Source organism: Acinonyx jubatus, chromosome F2, assembly GCF_027475565.1.
Source record: "Acinonyx jubatus isolate Ajub_Pintada_27869175 chromosome F2, VMU_Ajub_asm_v1.0, whole genome shotgun sequence".
Taxonomy (NCBI): Eukaryota; Metazoa; Chordata; class Mammalia; order Carnivora; family Felidae; genus Acinonyx; species Acinonyx jubatus.
In genome coordinates this window covers 17,913,302-17,931,919 of record NC_069394.1, presented here as the reverse complement: position 1 = coordinate 17,931,919, position 18,618 = coordinate 17,913,302, and the positions used below count along the sequence as shown (strand labels likewise).

Sequence of the window (18,618 nt, the reverse complement as noted above, 5' to 3'; positions counted from 1 at the left end):
TCTGGGATGTACACATATTGTACATCCAGCCTCACGTATAATCACATCGGAATCATATTGGACCTAGAGAAACTCCAGACTGTGTATCGTGAAGTCAGAATACATTAATGTAGGAGGGATCAAGCTCAATCTTAGCCAAAAAGTTAATCTCAAATGGCAATGTTGGGACAGACCTGGAGTCAGAACCCACTATTCTACCTCCCGGTGTACTAAACGTTTTGCAAGTGATTATATTTTAAGCATTGATTCAAAACCATTGAACAGATTGGTGGTTTGTGCCACATTTTTCCATTCTCCCTCTCCAAATGGATGGCCTACATTCAAACCAGGCAGATGAAAACTGGTAACAGCTTGCTAATGGATGTCAGAATCTTAACTCATTTTATTCAAGTGTTCCTTCATTTATTCCTTAATTCATCAAACATGTATTAGATGCCTAAATGGTCCAAGCATCTGGAGTTGCATAGGGAATTATAGTAAATACAAACAAACATTGTGTGTATGTGTGATCTGAAATGTTTACTAGTTGTGGTATGAGAGAAGAAACATACCATTAAAATAAAACATTTGGCTCTTGGGCTAATTGCCAAGATGTTTGAAAAAAAAAAAAAAGCAACCATGTCCATTTTCTGTGTTCCTCATCATGACTGTGTTAAATCAAGAATATAAAGCCGCCACCAGAGATTTGACTGCAGTATTTCATTTCTCTTACACAAATTAAATAGAATACTGACATTCAAATTATGCCTATTTTCACCTTAATGCTTTTGCAAGATCACCTGAAAACTTCAAAGCAGTTTGAAATAGACTCACCTATATATTAGTTAATCCGGCAAACATGTATAATACCTCTCACGTTCCAGGAACAGTGAACATGTACTGGGGAGTACAGATATAAAACTGCTCCAAAAGAACTCGTCATTGGAAAACAAGTAGCGGTCGAATAAATAGCTTATAATTCAGCACGACAGTACAACTCATGCAAGATACAGAGAATGCACAGAGGTACATGGAGGAGAGTGAGGTTCATTGGACTTGGGTGTTCAGAGGTTTCCTGGAGAATGCTAAGTTTAAGTTACATTTGGAAGGAAGGATAGGGGGTGAGGGTAGAGATGGGCATGTCAGAATGAAGGATCAACATTCGCTGAGGAACAGAAGCCTACAACAAATTGTGTGCCCTGGGAAATACAACCAACTCATGACTACGGGAGCAAAATACACAAAACTAATTATGATAAAGTTGTTTTTTAGATATTACTAACTTCCATAAGACAAACCCTTGGGCTGTATTAGTTGAAATTTTTACAGAGTCTTCCACATTCTCTGTCTCTCCGTCAGACTGTTACTTTTGTGATCATGTAGTTATGATATGGAAAAATGGCCAGCCAAATGCACAACTGACTACATGATGGCAAAGACAGAATTGGGATGCCACTCTGAAATACCTTTCTACGGCCACCGAAAGATTTGTCTAAGGTCCGGATCCCTCCTTGCCATCTCCTCCCTAGCATCTTTTATTTGCTAGTAAGTTTTTCATCCCTTCTTCACTCTCCTTCCTTGCCCCTCCCCCCTCCCCCTGTCCTCCTCCTCTTCTTCCTCTTCCTCCTCCTTCTATGAGTCTACAACCCTCTATGTCTATGACTGCATCCCAAACCTACACTTCCGTTTGTAAAGTGCTTTTAAATCTATGTTTCCAGAATTCTTCAGAACACCCTGTGGAGAATCCTTGCGGAAGTCTGGGCCAGTGGGCAATGCGGGCTTACTGCCTTCACAGATCTTTGACAGATTCACATAGATCTGCTATTTAAATTCGGGCTTTGGGCAAGATTTCAGGCGAAAAAAGAGTTCTTAGCCTTCTTTAAATTTTAAAATTACTCCCCTTCTAGTATGACTCTCATCTTTTGAAGATAAACTGAGGCAAATAGAGGAGTAGTGACAGTATATCTAGACAGAATGACACTCAAATATGGGTCTTTTGTTCTCAGATGCTCATCACATTAGATGGTTCCAGGCAAGGGGTCTTTTCTACCACCTCGCCCACTGTAGGGAAAGAAATCCCTGTCTGGGAACTGTAACGACAAGAGGGTCACCGTGCTCCGTGTTTCTCCTTAAGTATAGACCTAACTGCCTCCTAACCTCCTTTTAGCTTTCATCGGAAACCCTCTGTCCATAACTTTCCACATTTAATTCAGTGTGAAGACGTTAATTATGAATTTACTACATGTATTATGCTCAGTCTTGGAAATACAAGGTTAAAAGTATATGTGTAGTCTTTGAACTGGAGTTTCTCATCGACTTCTCTGGGGATGGGAGACACGGACACGCACGCAGCGGACTCCTTCAATGAAGGAGGCATGTTGTTATGGGTTGAGTTGTGTCCCTGAAAAGATATGTTGAAGTCCCAGTCCCCAGGGCTCCAGAATTTGTTTGGAAATGAGATCGTTGCTGATGTGACTCGTTAAATTAACATGGAGTCACGCTGGAATAGGGTGGGGCTCTAATCTCACATGATGTGCCCTTATGAGAAGATGGTCACGTGAAGACACAGAGACACGGGGAGGGAGAGCACCATGTGACATGGAGGAGAGACTGGAGTGGCACATCCACAGTCCAAAGAACACCAAAGATTGCCAGCCATTATTAGGAGCTGGGAAAATGGAACAGATTCTCCCCTCAGAAACCTAAGGACTCAACCTGATTTCCATTCCCTGATTTCAGAGTTTTAGCTTCCAGGACTGTGAAACAATAAACTATTGCTTTAAGCCACCCGGCTTGTGGAACTTCATTATAACAGCCACAGGAAACTGATACAGCCGCATAAAGTTCACAGGTGAACAAGTCACTTTCCAGTCAGCTGTGTGTGTGGCACACCTGTGGGAGTAGGTGACATTTTAGTTGGATGCTCAGGGGTAAGTCGGACGGGTCCGGAGGGAAAAGGGAGGGTAGGCGTCCACAGCAGAGGAGAAACAGAAGCAAAGGACAAGATTTGGAAAGACCTTTTGGCATCTGAACAATGCTGAGGAGTCCTGCACAGCCCCAGCGTGGAACATGAGGTGCTTTGGGCAACGCTGTTGCAATGCCCTTTTGCAACAAGAGTTTACTTAAATAAATAAAAAAGAAACAACTTCAAGTTTTGAAATCACTGTGTGTGTGTGTGTGTGTGTGTGTGTGTGTGTGTGCGCGTGCGCGCGCGCGCGCACTCGCGCGCAGGCACGTGTGTGTGTGTTTAAATATGTATCTATCCCCAGATGGTTTTCCTTTCTTTCTTTTAATTTCTTTTTAATTATGGCAGCTATTCTCCAAACATGTTTTTGTTTATCTCAAACTAAGTATACAGTTTCAACATATGGAGCATATTTTGTTTTACTTCAGTTTATCTTAAGAAATCAGCTTTCCTAACTCTTGTTGGCAGTGGACCCAAATGATTTCTTACTTTTTATTTCCCCCTTTACTTTCTCCTCTTCTTTCTTTCCTTTCAATTATGATTTATCTGTATCTCTCTCCCTCTCATTTTCTCTCCCTTCCTTCTTCCCTTTTTTCCTCCCTCCCTCCCTTCCTTCCTTCCTTCCTCCCTTTCCTTTCCTCCTCCCTCCCTCCCTTCCTCCTTCCTTCCTTCCTTCCTTCCTTCCTTCCTTCCTTCCTTCCTTCCTTCCTTCCTTTTTCCTTCCCTCCTCCTTTCCTTTCCTTTCCTCCATGCCTCCCTTCCTTCCTTCCTTCCTCCCTCCTTCCCTTCCTTTCTTTTTCCTTCTGGAATGTCACAAAAGGTGTCTGATGTTGATGAACTGGTTCAATTAGTGGCAAAAACCAACCATTCCTTGGCTTGTGGATATTTAGTCAGCCTAGAACATACACAAATTAGAAATAAGGTGAATAAACAAGCCAGCAGTAATATTTGCTCTTATGTTTATAGTACCACGAACCTGGTAGTCAAGTCTGTTCATAATCTCGACCCAAAGTTTCTTATCTACCTTGTTGTGCACGATGCTTTTCCAACACTGTGTATTCGCCTTCTTTGTTCTTTCTTTCCTCAGAAAGCTCATTTTCATCTTCTCAGCCTATTGCACTCCACTCACCCTTCAAATTCCAGTGCATGTGTCCCTCCCTTTGACACATTTTATGATGCCCCCTGACAGAATTAATCCTATTCTCCCCTGCATGCTCCCAGAGCTCTGTATATCCCTCTATCCTTGCTTTCCTGTGATTGGAATTTATTTTCATACCTGCCTCCTCCACTAAACTGTGATCAAAAATGGTTTCTCATTGCTCTGAAGTCTTCAATCTAGCAGAGCAGAGGCACAGAGTAAGCACTCCGTAAGTTCTCACCGGAGACATGATGGAGTGAAAAGGGATTGCAATCCTTCTACAAGGAGTAAAAAGCTTGTCTTTAATATCCTTGCAACACCTCTGAAACCATATGCACACTTCCCAATTTGAAGAGTGCTGGGAATGTCAGGAACTGGGCACTTGAGGCAGAAAGCCACCAGGAATGCTGAGCCTAAGACTCTAGGGAAACTGATCCTTTCTTGGTATGTACATTCGTGTAGCAGAAACTGGGCATTAAGTAGACTTCACATGTAGTGTGGAAGCACAGTGATACAGTCATGAATGTTTCTGCAGTGACACTATACAAAAGCGTTTACCACTTAAGCCAATGCTAAAAACTATTGCTGAGATGGCTTCTGAGGGTAAGTGTGCGGTAATGACTTGTGAGGTCTGCTGGAAGCATGAAAAGAAGAAGTAATGGCACGTGTGAGGCATACTTAGCTTGTCTGTACTCCACTAAAACAAAGCCTATGTCTTTCATCTTAAGACCTCCAGAACCTTATTTGACACATTGAATATGATCTACATGGGGCTGTTGGAAGGAAGGAAGGAAGGAAGGAAGGAAGGAAGGAAGGAAGGAAGGGAGGGAGAGAGGGAGGGAGGGAAGGAGGGAGGGAGGGAGAGAGGGAGGGAGGGAAGGAGGGAGGGAGGGAAGGAGGGAGGGAGGGAGGGAGGGAGGGAGGGAGGGAGGGAGGGAGGGAGGGAGATCGTCTAACCTCATAAATAGCACACACAAGAAATTGCCAGCTTCATAGGTACAGGTCTATAATTCCTGCACCCCTCTATTATTATCAAGTCTTTCCAACGGCCTTGTGATATAAGAAACCTTAAAAATTACATTGCATGACCCCTAATTCCAGCAACTTAATTCTAGCAGTGATCTTATAAAAGCCTTTTATGTCCCTCAAGCACTGCTCAATGGAAATCTGTGCACTGAGTAGGGTTAGTGGCCCACGAACTAAGCACTGGTTCTGTCTATGTTGCTCACAGTGACTGTGGTCCCCTTTCTCTGATCACCTCCTTCTAACAAGGGGCTTGGAAGTAGCAGTAATATAAGGTGGTAAGGAGAAAAATGCAGAGAGGCTAAAATAGATAAGGTGGGTTGGGAACCCAGGGAGGGAGATAGAATGCAGGTAGGTAGGGTGCCAAGCAGGTCTGGTCGGGGAGGAGGGGCAGAGGGCTATGGTGCTGTACAGGGACCCACCGTCACCAGGAGTCAGCCTCACTACAGTGCCCCCTTGGACTTAACTGTGTTCTTCCCTGATGTCCTCACCTTCACTTCTTATGGGCAAATCAAACAGCTTCTTGCCCTGTGGTAGTAGGACTTCTACATCTATATGGCTCTTTTCACCGGAGAGCCACAGCACTGGACCCCAGATTAGGGTATGTTTGTGCCACATCAGCACTAGGGGACACTGTGACCTGGGAGAAATCCTAATGGGTCGTGTGCATCCTTATTACAAAGATGGTGTGTGAAGGACTGAGATGACAGATGATAATTACAGAATATTAAATGCTACAGACACATGTCTGGACTATTGTCCTTATATTGTCCTTATGGTACGATATTCCTTCCCAACTGAGGATACTCAATCCCAGGCCAAAAACCAGAGATTGAAAGAGCACATGGTTTATCAGCGGCAGAGTTCTAGAACCTCACTTTGTGACTTTGTTTTTGTTTCCCTCACCCTCATCTTCAGAAGCCAGGCTGTCTCTGCTAGGAAGTACTTGTGTTTTGTTCATCTGTTTTTTTTGTTTTGTTTTGTTTTGTTTTCATTACAAAAGGGTAACCTTCCTTATTACATTAGTATCATGTATGTACCTTGTTTCATTTTCATTTAAACTGAAAGTTGAGCAATCTAAATAAGGAATTTATATTTATAGTTCGAAGGGAATTTTCTAGCTGAACATCTCACAGGTCTGGATCCTGAGGTTCTGGGGCTTTGATAAATTGCTTGCCTGGTGACAACTGAACTACAGTGGCAGAGCGGGAGTGACAGCCCTCACTGGTACATGTCTCCTGGCCCAGCACTGCCTTTGAGAGCTGAGTTAATGAAGAGATAACGATCTTTCTAAGCAACATTCAACATTTCAAGTGGTATGGGACAGTGGACTTATACACCACCCATGCCGTCAAGTCTGGAGTCTTAAGAGCTTTGCCACACCTCTGCGGTACCTGTATCTATCAGGCAATTGTTCTCAGGTGTCCTGAGTGAAAGAAGACAGTTTTTGATCCGGAAGGAGATGGGTCCCCATCCCCCGTCCCCTGCCATGTAGACAGGGTGTGGTCTGGTCCTCCTTAGGAAGCAAACCCAGAAGGCAGGTAGGCAGGACTCCCACATGAGAATTTGTAATGTTTTGCCACGGGGTCACCCAACTCCCACCCATCAGTCACCAGCTGACAGGTTTCCCTCTCCTGCTTTCCACTGTGGAAAATCCTCCTCTATTCTCTGTCCTGGGAGACAGCCGGGGTTTCTCAGGTTCTTCCCCTCTTCAGCCAAGAAGCACACACTTATGATTAATCAAACTATGAATGCAGATGTCAGTCTGAGGGTGGCTTCTTTAGAAACAGCCAGGGGACTGTGTATTTAATGCTCTGAAGCACATTTTCGCCCCAGGAGTCAGGCTAACTTCTGTTGAGAATTGTCTCCAGCTCTGTCAATGATGAAACAGAAGCTCTTCTGTAAACCCCAATTTCATGCCATGAGAACACTGCACTCTTCGCTAAGACTTTAAGAACGGTTTGGGGGAAATGTTACAGAACTTTTAAAATAGGAAACCAGCAAAACTCCCACAATCTTCACATTAACATCGTGATTTCTAATTTACAAAGCACTTCCCGCTGGCTGGCCTTGTCAGTCTTTGACTTCAAACCACAGAACAACCACACTGGTTAGGAGGAGTTGGTTATGGAAATCTGCGTCCCTATGCTCCATCCAACTCCACTGACAACACTCGGGCCCTTGAAAAAGCCCTTCCCCTCCTGCCTTCAGCATCTGCTCCCACTATTTTCTCTGTCAGAACTTTCCAAGGGAATCCTGCCCATCTTCTCAGGGCCCATTTAGTTAACTTCCTCTTATCCTTCAGTTGTGAGCTCATATCAAGTTTTTCAGGGAAGTCTTCCTTCCCCGACCATCCCTCATCTTTTGTCATCCCAACATACCTTAATAATCCTATTAGGCTACAGGTCATTTTTACGTTTGGCTTAACTATTTTATCCAGGGCACGTGTTCACCATATAACAGCCCCGTAAATACTGGAGAAGGGACTGAGTGACTGCCACCCACCTTTCTTTTCGGCTGAGAAATCTGAAGCTTAAAGCAGCATGCCAAAGGTCATGTTACTAATAAGAGTTTGAGGAGTCAGACTTGTAATTCCGAATTTCGGCATTGCCACGTGCTCACTTGGGTGATTTTTCTCTGAGTCTCTGGTTCTCTTTTCCTTTATTTGTTAAATTCAGATAATAGAAACAAAGGGAATAGTTAAGTACTATGAGAGATAAAGCATATACAGGGCTTCTGTACTCAGCATATTCTTAATAAATTCATTCACGTCTTTTAAGTCTGTTAGCTGGACTACTGATCTTAGTCTATAAAATTATCTCTATCTTGTTCAAAAACATCAGTGTCTTGGGGCACCTGGGTGGCTCAGTCAGTTAAGCGTCCGACTCTTGGTTTTGGCTCAGGTCATTATCTCACTGTTTGTGAGTTTGAGGTGCGCATTGGGCTCTGCACTGACAGTGTGGAGCCCGCTTGGGAGTCTCACTCTCCCCCTCTCTCTGCCCCTCCCCTACCCATGCTCTCTGTCTCCAAATAAATAAATAAGCTAAAAAAAAAAAATCAGTGTCTCCTCCTATCCATGGGAAATCTGAAGCAAAAGGAAAGGAGGTGCTAAATGCAACTAGTTTTCTCTTTTCTCCTTTAGTTCATAATGCAGTGACAGAAGAGACTGTGAAATAAACTTTTCAAGGCAATAGAAACAGGCAATACCCATATTTATTTAGTTTATTTAGCATCTTCCTAAATGCCTGGTATAATGTTTGTTGCCTTCATCTTTATTCCAGTTAATAAGGACTGTTCGAAAGACAGGCTCAAGATGGAAATGCAAATGTTCTGGAGTAATTGAAATGAAAGATTTCTCATGGTGAAACGAGGTTGAACTCATAGTGCTGGTACTGGTGGATATGCTAAGGGATGGAGCTATGGAAGCAGCCAAGATGGTAAAGAAGTTGTCTGAAGAGAAGGCTTAAATGGTGAGAGAGAGAGAGAGAGAGAGAGAGAGAGAGAGAAAAGAAAGAAAGAAGAAAAGAAAAGAAAAGAAGAAAAGAAATAGAGGAGAGAATAAGCATCAGATATCAAGAGAGATTTCACTCAAGCTTCTTGACACTTAATCTTGTGTTTGATCCAACAGGTTATCTGGGGTGTTCTATAATGTTACTATGTCCAATGTATAATTTATATCCTCTGTATCATATCCCTAAGCTATTAAAGGCACAACACAGACCAAGGATATTTATGGAAATTATTGTACTATAACAGCAATGGAATATGAAAATACTATTCTTCAAGGATTCTATTTCAGGCTAAACATTTGAGAAAGATATTGGAAAACCTACACATATATGACTTAGTATGTATTATCTAATTCATTGAACTTCAAAACTACTTTCAAATAGCTACATTAGAGGCAGTAATTACACGTATTTAAAGCTGGCTAGAGAGAGCTGATCGAGAACACTGACATGGATAGCAAGACGTTTGTTTTTGTATGAGAACAGGCAGGGAAACTGTGGTAAAAACCCGGGTTCCAATTCTAGCTATGCCATTGTATGATCTCTGTGACATTAAGGTTTGGAAGTGAAATGTGGGGATAATAATGCCTGCATCATAGGATAGATATGATTAAATAAGATTGAAAATAATAGGAGTATTGTCCATACACTAATACCTGTAGTATAGTCTACTTCATAAATTCTGTTTTTCTCCCTAAAGGCATTTGTTCTTTCTGACTCTGTTTTTCTTGATAGTTTTCTGCTTTTTAAACAGGAGAGAAAGAGAAAGTACCTTTGAATACTAAATCGTGTATGGTTGCCATGCTGCCGGAAACCACAGAGTAACCATGCTTTGCCTACTGCAAGGGTGCCACTCTCACCCACTGTACCTCCTCCACCTTTCTCCTCCTCTACCTTTACCTCGGCTACTTTAAGGAAAAAAAAAAACAACAATTAGGGGTGAGGCCAAGATCTCTCTCATTCTAAAGGGGACCAAAGTTCATACACATACATTTCCTGATCTTCAGGAGAAGATTCAAGCCTTTTTTACTCTGCATATATATACAACCAAGTCACTTTCTTTTTCTTGACCTATTACACTGGCTAAACCCTCTAATACAATATGAAATAAAAGTGATAAGACTGAGTATCCTTGCCTTGGTCCTGACTTTCAGGGGAAAGTATTTGGGTTTTTCACCATTAAAATATGGTGTGAACTGCAGGCTTTTCATAAATGCCCTTTTTTAGATTAAGGAATGTGTCTCCTACCTGTAGGTTAATGAGGCTTAAAAAATTTTTTTTTTAATTTTTTTTTAATGTTTATTTTTGAGACGGAGAGAGACACAGCATGAGCAGGGAAGGGGCAGAGAGAGAGGGAGACACAGAATGTGAAGCAGGCTCCAGGCTCTGAGCTGTCAGCACAGAGCCCGACGCGGGGCTCGAACTCACAAACTGTGAGATCATGACCTGAGCCGAAGTTGGACGCTTAACTGACTGAGCCACCCAGGCACCCCTAAAAAAATTTTTTTAATGTCTATTTTTGAGAGAGAGAGACAGAGTGTGAGCAGGGGTGGGGTAGAGAGAGAGGGAGATACAGAATCCAAAGCAGGCTCTGGGCTCTGAACTGGCAGCACAGAGCCCCACATGGGGCTCAAAGCCACAAACCATGAGATCATGACCTGAGCTGGTCAGATGCTTAACTGACAGTCACCCAGGTGCCCCGATGAGTCTTTTTATTCGGGAATGGATGTTGGATTTTGACAAATATTTTTCTACATTTTTGAGATGATCTTTTTTTTTTTTTTAGCTTGTTAACTATGGTTAATTAAAGTGATGAAGTTTAAATTGTAAGATAGTAAGCCAATCTTGCATTATTGAGATAAAATTATTTTGATCGTGATGTATTATCCTTTTTATATACGATTTGAGTTAGGCAAAATCGTATTACAATTTTTGGATTTATATTTATGGAAGATATAAGGCTCTAGCTTATTTTTCTTCTTATTTCTTCATCTGGTTTTGATATCAGAAGAACGCTGGCCTCACAGACTGATTTGGGATGAGATCTTTCTTCAAATTTGTGGAAGAATTTTTGCAAAATTGTGTTATTTCTTTCTTAAATACTCGGTGTAATTCACTATTAAAACAGGTTAACCTGGAGTTTTGTGGGAAAATTTCTCACTACAACTCAACTTCTTTAATAAAAATAGGCTATACAACTTAACTATGTCTTCTTTCCTGATTGTATTTGTATTTATTGTTTTTCAAATAATTTTTCCATTTCATCTAAGTAGTTGAATTTATTGGCATAAAGTTGTACATAATATTCCATCAAATTTTTTTATATACATAACATCTGTATTGATGTTCCATCTGTCATTGCAATATGGGTAATATGGGTCTTCTCCCTTACATGTAATCTATCTAGCTAGAGATTTATCAAATTTAGTGATATCTTTAAAGAACCCATTTTTTATTTTTTATTTGGTTTTGGATTTTTTTTCTAACATTTGCTATTTTTTTTCTATTTCATTGATTTCCACTGTAGTCTTTATTATTTCCTTTATTGCTAACTTTAGATTTTATTTACTCTTCATTCTAATTCTTTAAAAATTTTTTTTTTAATGTTTTTATTTATTTTTGAGACAGAGAGAGACAGAGCATGAGCAGGGGAGAGGCAGACAGAGAGGGAGACACAGAATCTGAAGCAGGCTCCAGGCTCTGAGCTGTCAGCACAGAGCCCGACGTGGGGCTCGAACTCACAGACTGTGAGATCATGACCTGAGCTGAAGTCGGACGCCCAACCAACTGAGCCACCCAGGCACCCCAACTTCATTCTAATTCTTAAGATGGAAGCTGAGGTCACTGATTTGAGAACATTTTTTCTTAATAATAGATATTTAAGGCTACAAATTAATCCCTAATTCTGCTTTTGCAATGTCCTGCACATTTTGACATTTGTTTTCATTGAGTTCAAAGTACTGAATTAAAAAAATTATTTTTTCATCTTTTTTTGGCCCATAGGTTATTTGAAGTATATTATTTAATTTCCCGTGTTTAGAGATTTTTCACATATCTTTGTTATTGATTTCTAATTTGGTTTTATTGTGACAAAATAGCATAATTTTTTACTTGAATCACTTTCCATTTTTTGGGAAGAGGGGCCCAGAATATAGTCTATCTTGGCAAATGTTCCGTGTGCATATAAAAAGAAATTTTATCCTACTGTCATTTAAAAAAATTTTTTTTTCAACGTTTATTTATTTTTGGGACAGAGAGAGACAGAGCATGAACAGGGTAGGGGCAGAGAGAGAGGGAGACACAGAATCGGAAACAGGCTCCAGGCTCTGAGCCATCAGCCCAGAGCCCGACGCAGGGCTCGAACTCACAGACCGAGTGATCGTGACCTGGCTGAAGTCGGACGCTTAACCGACTGCGCCACCCAGGCGCCCCTATCCTACTGTCATTAAGTAGCGTGGTCTGTAAATGCCAATTAAGTTAGTTGATAGTACTGCTCCAGTGTTACGTAGTGTACTGATTTTTTGTGTACATTTTCTATCAATTAATAAGGAAGTAATCTTGAAATCTCTGACTCCAATCGTGGATTTGTCTATTTCTTCTTTGAAGATCTGCTAATTTTTCCTTCAATATGTGGAATTTCTGTTGTTTGGGGGCATAAGTTTTAGGATTCTTATGTCCTCCTGATGAATTGTTCCATTTATCATTATGAAATCCTCCCCCAACCATATCCTTAGCAGGGTTCTTTGTTTTGAAATCTTTTTTGTTTGAAGTTAATTAAGCTGCTCTGCTTCCTTTGATTAGTGTTAACATAATGTTTTCCATCTTTTTTTTTTTAACGTTTTTATTTTTTTTTTGTTCCTTTGTATATAATGTTTCTTTTTTTCTTTGGCTACATTAAGACTTCTTTTTATCACTGATTTTAAGCAATTTGATTGTAATTGACCAAGTTACCATTTTCTTCATGCTTGTGGCATTTGTGTTCATTGAAATTCTTCAATATATAGACTAATTATTTTCAACAAATTTGGAATATTTTCAGCCATTATTTCTTCAAAAATTATTTCTCAGGCCACCAGGGTGGCTCAGTCGGTAAAGTGTCCAACTCTTGATTTGGGCTCAGGTCATGATCTCATAGTTTGTGAGTTTGAGCCCTGCACGAGGCTCTGTGCAGACAGCATGGAGCCTGCTTGAGATTCTCTCTCTCTGCCCCTCCCCAACTAATGTTCTCGCTCTCTCTCAAAGTAAACAAATAAACTTAAAAAATTATTTCTCTCTCCTATTTCCTTTCACTTGAGGACTCCTATTCCTCCTATTACTAGGCCTCTTGAAGTTCCACAGTTCATTGATCCTCTCAATTTTTCTAGTCATTTCTTCTCGATGAGTTTCATTTTATATAGTTTTTCCTCTTGGTACCTCCAAGATCACTAATCTCTTTTCCTGCAGTGTCTAATATGCCATTAATCCCACCCAGGGTGTTCTTCATTTAAGACATTGTACTTTTCATCTATAAAAGTTCAATTTGGGTACTTTTTTGGTATTCTATGTCTATTATATTTTAAATATTTATTCTGAATTCTTAAACATACAGACTACCATTATAATGTCTTATTTACTGTCCTTGCCTACCAGTTTTATTCTGTGTTCATTTTGTATCAGTTTCAATTGATTGACTTTTTTCCCTCAGTATTGATCGTATTTTCCTGCTGCTTTTGCAACTTTTAATTTTTTATTGGATGCCACAATTGTGAACTTGTTTTTGAGTATTGGATTTTTGCCTCTCTAAAAATATTCTGGAGCTTTATACTGAGATGTGGTTAGGTTATACGAAAATAATTTGGGGGTGCCTGGGTGGCTCAGTTGGTTAAGCGTCGTCTCTTGGTTTCAGCTCAGGTCATGATCTCACAGTTCATGGGTTCAAGCCCTGCCTGGGGCTCTGTGCTCACAGCTTGTGAAGCCTGCTTGGAATTCTGTCTCCCTCTCTCTCTGCCCCTCCCCTGCTCACTCTTTATCACTCTCTCTCTCAGAAATAATAAATAAACAGACATTTAAAAAAAAAGAATTTGTTTCTTTGACTTTTCCTCTTTAAAGCTTGTTTGGCCAGAATAGTCAGTCTTTAATACAGGATTAATTTTCCCCACTATTGAAGCCTAATTATTCTGAGTATACTACCCAATGTCCAGTTTATTACGAGATTTTCTGCTCTGACTAGTTGGAACATGCACTATTAATGAATAGTACTATGTGACCTCTCAGTATGGTTCCTCCTCATTCTTTTAGTATTTTTTTCCCTCAACTTTGGGTACTTTTCTCGTGTGCTCGTGCTAATCAGTATCCAGCTGTGTACTCAAAGGAGGCTCTTCCCCAATCTCTAAGATTTTCTCTCTGTTAAGCTTTCTCCTCTCTGGTATTCTGCCCTGTGGACTCTTGCTATCTCATCTTTCTTGGACTTCCTGTTTCATTTCCTCAACTCAGGGAGATAGCAAGGCTCTGCCTGGGCCCCCTCTTCCTGCCGTACAGTCTGGAAACTCACTCCAGGTAATAATTTGAGATGATCATAAGATTCATCACATTTGTTTCCCATGTTTTGGTTGTCATTGTCCTTCAATGTGTGATGTCCAAAATACTGAGAACTACACTTTCACAAATTTTGACCAGTTTTTAAATTTTTTTTCATGGTGTTAAGGTAAATTATGTCCCTTTTATTCCATTTCTCAAGAGGTGGAAGTCATAAACCAGATCTAGTTTGTGGTTCCAGGTCTCTATACTTTACTTACTCTGAAAAGTCAGTAGCCAGACTAGATGTTTTATTGGTCCACATGGAGATGAAATACCTACTTTACTTTCAAAACTTTTTTTTTTTCCAATCAGATATACCATTCGTGTGAGTGACTGGAACTAGTTGGCAGACAAATAATAATACTGTACTCTAATGATTCAATATATTTATTCTTTCTTCCCTTCTTTAGAAAGTTCAACCACCTCAGAAAAATCATTTGCAACTTGAAAAAAAAATGTACTATGCAAATGGTTTGATTTGAAATTAAAATTGAAATCTATGTTCATTTTTTTTTGTCTTTATTTTCCTGGAGGGAAATCAGAGCAGCATACGGCGACAAGCCAACGACGGTAAAAAACTCTTTATCCTGAGTGATGAGTCATGTTTCCTGTAGTTACTGTCCTTCATGTGAGAATCCTTAATTATCAAACATAAAAAGTGATTGTAAGAATCAAACTGAAAGGTTTTGAAGTTTTGCAAATAAATGGATTATGCGACTTCACTGCCTAAATCATCCTAACACTTCCTATTTGAATTCAAATTTCATATGGCTCATGTCATGCAGCCCTATTAATTACCTCCAGTTTGAAGGGTGCATGGTCCTTCATGATCTTATCTCTCTCCCCTTGGCACTTGGGCCTTCTGTTTCTTGTACCTACAAAGCTATCTCCTACAGTAAAGCCTTCATCCAAGTTATTTCTTCTGCTGGAATATTTTTTCCATGATTATTATATGGCTGGCTTCTTTTCAACATTCAAGTTTCAACTCAAATATTACTGCCCTAAGAAGTGTTTCTTGACTATGCTAGTTAATGTTGTGGGCTTACCCACTGTGGCAGTGGTCAGAATTCTAAGATGACCCACAATTGCCTATAGCTTTGCATAATCTACTGTCTTTCAGTATGCACAAGACCTGTGAATAGGTTGGGGTATCACTGTTATCATTATGCTATGTTATTTGGCACAAGGAAGTATACAGATGTAATTGTGTCCTGAATAAGTTGACTATAAATTAATCCAAAGGGCGATTATCCTGGGTGGCCCTGAGCTAATCAGGCAAACTCTTTGAAAGCAGAGATATTCTACTGTTTTTGTGGAAGGAATAATTGTTTGGTGAGAGTCTATGGTGGGAGTCACCTGGCATGGACCTGAGGGCAGCCTCAACACATTACTTTCGGCCAAAAGCCAACAAGAATATGAGGACCTTAGTCCTACGATTGCAAGGAACTGAATTCGGCCATCAAGATGAATGCACTCGGAATAGTATCTCCTGATTGAGCACCACATGAGGCTCAAACTCCAGTTAACATTTTACTATCAGCCTGAGAAGACCTTGAGCAGATGGCTCAGTTAACTCATGCCCAGACTCCTGACCTAGGAAAACTGTGAGTTGATAAATTGCGCTGCTTTAAATTGCTAAATTTCTGGTAATCTGTTATGCAGAAACAGAAAATGAATACACCCAAATCACTTTCTATCACACTGCACTGTTTTATTTTCTTCGTGGCTGAAAACCCTTTGAAGTTATCTTCTATGTATTTCTTGTTTATTTCAGTTATCTACCCCTAGAATATACATTCTACTAGAAAAGCAATTTTGGTTGTCATACTGCCAGGTTGATTCTGGCTATTCTGGCTATTTGGGAGGTAGATTGGAGAGAACTATAAATCTGTTTCTGTTTTGCTGTTTAAAAAAAGAGAGAGAGAGAGAGAAGCTAATATATACTGTATAATATTGAAATTTTCTCAGTGGGACAAAATAATCTTTCTTTGGTATTCTTCAATTTACTAAATAATTAAATATGAAAGAAAGACTAAAAATTCTTGAAAATGAGAAAAGCACCAAGCCAAAATTTTGCATAAATCAGAGGCATGCAGCTCTGTTATTTTTCAAATAATACAATTGTTTATGGAAGCCATGCAACATTTCAGCACAGAATTTTATTTTGCATAATGAATAATTTTTTTTTTTTGGATTTCACCCTCTGTAGTTATTGTGACCACATGTGGTGCTGGTGCCAGAACATTCCTCCCTTGTGTGTTTCATGCCCAACATGATCCTCATACTCAGGGCTTCCAGCAGATTCTGTCTGTTTTGTGAATTCTTGCTATTGTTATCCTGAAAAGGTAATCAGCAACTGCCTGTGCCAAAGAGGAGGGAGAGAGAGCTACATGATTGTCTTTTGTTCTCCTACAGGAAGAAGAGAACTGTGGGGGCACTCTTTACTTTTATATATATACATACATACATGTACATGTATATATATGTACATGTATGTATGTATATATATGAAATTGTTTTTAATCATCATATTTACAGTAATATATTCCCTTGGGTAAAAATTCTTCAAGTCTGGAACTTTGTGGCCTTTTATACTCATGTTCGAAATCTCAGAACTAAACAAAGAAAGTTTGTTATCACCTTGAATTCAAATGTATTGCAACATCCAGCCTGTGCTCCTCATGACTGTCTAATGTGTGTGGCTGTTAGCAACTGTAAACTGTATAATATGCAGTCTCACCCTCAAACCATAGGTCTTTAAAATGTTATCTATTAGTTTGGATTAACATGTTCTGCCTTTAGCTGGTCAGTCTGTTGATGAAAGCCCTAAACCCCAAACTCCTCATTTAAACCAATTTCAATAATACCGTCTGAATCCATTCCAAATTTCAAACCTGGCAAACAGCTTCAGACATATGTGTGGAAGTATTAATCAGTGTCTTTTTCAGATGAGTTAAAGGATTCTAGAAATCACCCTCTTCCAAATAAATATATTTCCCACTGATCTTCATTGGCACCTAAATTTTACCATTAAGTTAAAAAAAAATGTGCTCCAATTTACTGCTTACAAAATGATGCAGGTAATGTGCAAAATCTCTCATATATTGCATTTTATTCCCTCAAATACAAATCCAGTTTAACCTGGTTGGCAGAAAATCATATTGGGAAGGGAACAGACAGGTAGTCCTGATTTAAGTCTTGCCTCTATCTCTTCTTAAAACAATCTTGACTACTTCAAACTAACATTTGAGGATTCTCAAATGTTAAAACTGGATACAATAACACTTATCTTAGAATAAGATCATGAATATATCAGGTAATATAAGAAAAAGACTAAAACAAAACATGATCATTAGTGCCTATTATTATTTAAAAATATTTATTTATTAATTTTAAGAGAGAGCATGCATGCGAGTGGGAGAGAGGCAGAGAGAGAGGGAGAGAAAATCCCAAGCAGGCTCCATGCTGTGCTGTCAGCACAAGGCCCAATGTGGGGCTTGATCCCACAAACCATCAGATCACGACCTGAGCAAAAATCAAGAGTCAGTCATTAACTGAATGAGCCACCCAGGCACCCCAGTAGCTATTATTGTTACTATTTTAGGTGAACTGCTAAGGCATTTATTGAGTGCCTTCTATATGCAGTTCACCAAAGATACACGGAAATGAAATGCATTTGTTTTACGTGTCTTCCAGGACAAAATTAAGGATCAAATAAGTAAACTATGGGAAGAGACAAAGTTTGCTTCATTCCAAAGAAAAGAAAAAATAAACTACTATATATCTGTGAAAATTAATTCAGGGAAACCTCACTAAAATGGAGTTGGGAGGCTAGAAAGGGGAACTCTCATGTCCTACCACTTGTCAATTGCAGATCTCAACAGGGAAACATACCTTGTAAATTGACACTCCTTTACTCCCCCCAGATGGAGGAAGAAAGGTTTTCACCCCCCGCAGCAGTGCAGCTGAAGAGGAACTGTCACAACTCAGCTAAAGAAAAGCCACTACACTTCAAACTCTCATTTGCTTCCATGCCCTTTTTGTTTGTAACAGTCGCTCCCAAACTCTCTCTTTCCTCTGCAAGAGTGTTGCTCTCCTTTGTTCTTGGATTTCCCGATGGTTTTGCCATAGCTTGCTTATCCTAAACTGCAATTCTCTGCTATTACTGAATAAACTTTTTGCTGGTAAAATAACTGACAGTTTAATTAATTTATTTTAACGTTTATTTTTGAAAGAGAGAGCATGAGCGAGCTTGAGCAAGGGAGGGGCAGAGAAAGGGAGGGATAAATGATCTGAAGTGGGCTCTGTGCTGACAGCAGAGAGCCTGATGTGAGGCTCAAACCCACGAACCGTGAGATCCTGGCCTGAGCCAATGTTGGACACTCAACTGACTGAGCAACCCAGGCGTACCGACAATTTTATTTTTAAGGTTCACAAATCACATTAGT

The 18,618-nt window shown here is 39.9% G+C and overlaps 1 long non-coding RNA gene across 1 annotated transcript in view; it reads right to left on the bottom strand.

Annotated features, from left to right (window-relative positions):
- LOC113600469 (uncharacterized) overlaps positions 1–18,618 on the bottom strand; it is a 112,607-nt gene that overhangs the window by 58,307 nt on the left and 35,682 nt on the right. The gene's annotated exons all lie outside the window — the stretch shown is intronic.